We start from the raw sequence: 3,237 nt of genomic DNA on the forward strand, positions 1-3,237 counted from the left end.
CCATGTTCCGAGACAAGAGCACTAAAGGGAATGAGTAGCACTTTGGGAAAGGATCTAAGGCGCGTGAAATGGTGTCGTTCTACAGGTTAACTCATTACAGGGAAGCGCGACACATGCGTCCGAACTGCTTCAAGTGCCGGCAGATGAAGTGCCATTGAAGATCCGTTTCAGGTGAAAAATTCTGAGCAAGTAACAGACTTTCTGACTCACATGCCATACTGAAGAACGTTTAAATTTTTCTGTCGGTGCGAAATATTTGTATTATTCGATTCCCTTTGAAGATCTGCTAATCAATGTCAGTGAATGATCGATACGGCGTAATTGCCTTTCAAAATGCATTCGGAATCTCTGTACGAAAGTTTCTACAGTTGATCTCCATGTATACCTACAATCAACATTTACGGAGAGGAACTCGTCTATTTTCATTTCAAAGAACGGAATTTGCTTAGGTTCGTGTGTTGTCCCCGTTCTCAGTGGCATTATTCTTGCCAGACGTAAACACTGTCTAACTGGCTTCAGACAACCGGTACTGTAAAAGCTTTCAGATTTGTGTATGACTATACCTAGTTTTTATTAGGTGCACTAAAGAGAAATTTGGATCTGAATTGTCCCTGTACATTGTTTCTGATAGCCTCGCCCCTCTCGAGGATACTCATAAAACATCCGTGTTCAAAACCGCAAGCAAGGTTTGTTGATTTTATGAAGTCCAGGAGTGAGCGATGATGCGGTTCCCCTGCCCAGGCAGCAGGATTTCTCGTTAAAATACCCGCTACCGTCAGGAGCATTCTTGTCGGTCTCAGCGCTGGCCAGTCCCACAGCAAGAGGTGAATGTTGACTTTAATGTTCTTGCATTTGCATATCGGACACTCTGGGCGGGGATATAAATGTCGGAAATGAGGCCATTTCCTGCGTGATTCCGTTCTCTCAAAGGTATGGTCCTCTGAGAAGCGTCACCTGGCAACACATAGCGGAAATATTGTAAAAATGAATAAGAGCACATTTAAAGCCTGTCGTACTCGTTGCTTCAGAGGCGCAGAAGCTCTACCTGTTAACACATGGCACCATAGAAAAAATATTTTTTTATCTTCTGTAAACTGCCCTCTGTGTGATGTGCCTGAAACAATTGAGTACTGTTTCATTAATTGCAAAGACGCAATTCTTTTTTAGGATGTGCTGCAAAGAACTCTTTAAAAAACTTTGTTCTAAATTTGTGCAGTTTGCGGTATCTTGCTGTTACACAATCTAATTACGAACCATATGACATGCTTTTTCTTATTGGACTTCATAGCTTGTGGAAGACACGCATGTTGGATCGCAACGCTGAACTTGTTTTTCCACCTAGACTCCATTTTAGCAGAATGATGCTGCAACTAAAGGACATTTATGATAAAAGTTACTTTCAACCTGATTGGTTTCCGCTGGTGACACGGTGCTTATCTTTGCCTGCCTTTTAGTTGTGTTTTCTGTTGTGCATCTCAGCAACGGCTGAGTGCATTGTCAATAGTCTGTGTACAAAACCCTTTCTGTACATAACCACGTGTAATAAATACCATGTCAGAAAAATAAAAAAAAAAAAAAAAAAAACTTCAGAGGCGCAATGGATTGACACTACTTGCCTGAGCACTGAACGAATAAAACATCTGTTCGAATCCTGCAAGTACAATGTTTTTCTGAATTTTTTTTTAATCTCAACGTTAAAATAAGCTACCAAGATCTTTCCTGGCGGCGGGGGAGTGGCGGGGGTGGGTGCCCCTTTAGGTTGCATTATGTGATGTTTTTAATTCTTATTAGTCGCAAAAGCAGCCGTGAACAGAACCACGAGGTGCGGGGGAGTGGCGGGGGTGGGTTCCCCTTCAGGTTGCATTATGTGATGTTTTTAATTCTTATTAGTCGCAAAAGCAGCCGTGAACAGAGCCACGAGGTGACTGCATGACAACGGTAACACTATTCATTTACCTTCACCGTAATCATTTCCTGCCTTCAGTTAGTTTGTTACCTTTATGTTGCGTTCAGACGGCAATTGCTACCTCTCAGTAGCAATTGCCGTTTAACCCGCTGAGAGGTAACCAGTGAGGAGAAAGAAGTTGCGGGACCCTACCGTTGTGGAAACGGAATTATTGCTACCTCTTGGTAGCAATTGCCGTTTAACCCGCTGAGAGATAACCAGTGAGGAGAAAGAAGTTGCGAGACCCTACCGTTGGGGAAACGGAATTATGCCCATTTCCTCTGGAACTTCTCACTCCTGTGGCTGAGTCGGCACTGAAGAAGACCATGACAAGAGGAACAAGACGCGATGACATTAAATCTGATGGACGGAGGAAACATGTGGCTGTGTGATTCCTTATTTGCATGGGATTGGTTAGTGTCGATGTGCTGTTTTCTGCCCCTGATTGTCTGGGGAGCTTGTGCCGAGCTGTGAATGAGGAGAGGGGCAAGGAAGTGGTATGCACAACGCGACCGCTTCGTTCCTCGCGAAAAAGGCGTTGTTTATAGGCTTCCCCTGTCTCAGGTACTTGAATTGAAAGAATGAAATAACATTGCGCTGAAGTGTCAAGAGTGGCTAGACACCTTGGTATTCACTGCCGCGATTATGAATGGGCGAAGAAAGAAAAAAACAGAGTGCGCCATTTTACCATGAAACAGTTGTAATCGCGAAAAAAAACGGGACAAAATCGCGAAGGAGATTGTTCAGGCTCACCACATATCGAAACAAGGGAATGCTTATGTCATCCCCTTTTCGATAGTATACTACTACAAAAAGAGTTCTCAAATTTGAGGGGCTGTTGGTCCAGCTTATACCGCGTCAAATACATGCTGTCATTATTGTCAGAGTGTTTTCTGTTTTATTTCTTTGTTTTTTCTTCTCTACATCTTCCTGCATTTCTTCTTTCTGTCATATTTTTCTTTCATTTTTAAAGTAATGTCATTCCACTACTAGAGTAGCTTGCATCTTATGAGCTGTTCCAAGGTATGCCTGAAACACAGTATGGAGTCTATAACTGGTATTTCTTCTAATTTGTCATATATAAAGCCTAAACCACATAACGAAGTACACGATCGGATCCGGGTATTTAAGGACTCATTTAGAAGCGCCACTTTTAATTGAAACACGACAATCGGAGACATATAATTAAATAAAGGGGGTGGAAAACGTTTGCTCAACGCAGTCACTCGGTAGTCTGCCGAGTCCGACTGAACCAAACTACCCCAAAAGGAAGAAGCAGACATTTGCAAACA

Source organism: Amblyomma maculatum, chromosome 6 (assembly GCF_055883805.1).
Source record: "Amblyomma maculatum isolate TAMU_Amacu chromosome 6, ASM5588380v1, whole genome shotgun sequence".
NCBI lineage: Eukaryota > Metazoa > Arthropoda > Arachnida > Ixodida > Ixodidae > Amblyomma > Amblyomma maculatum.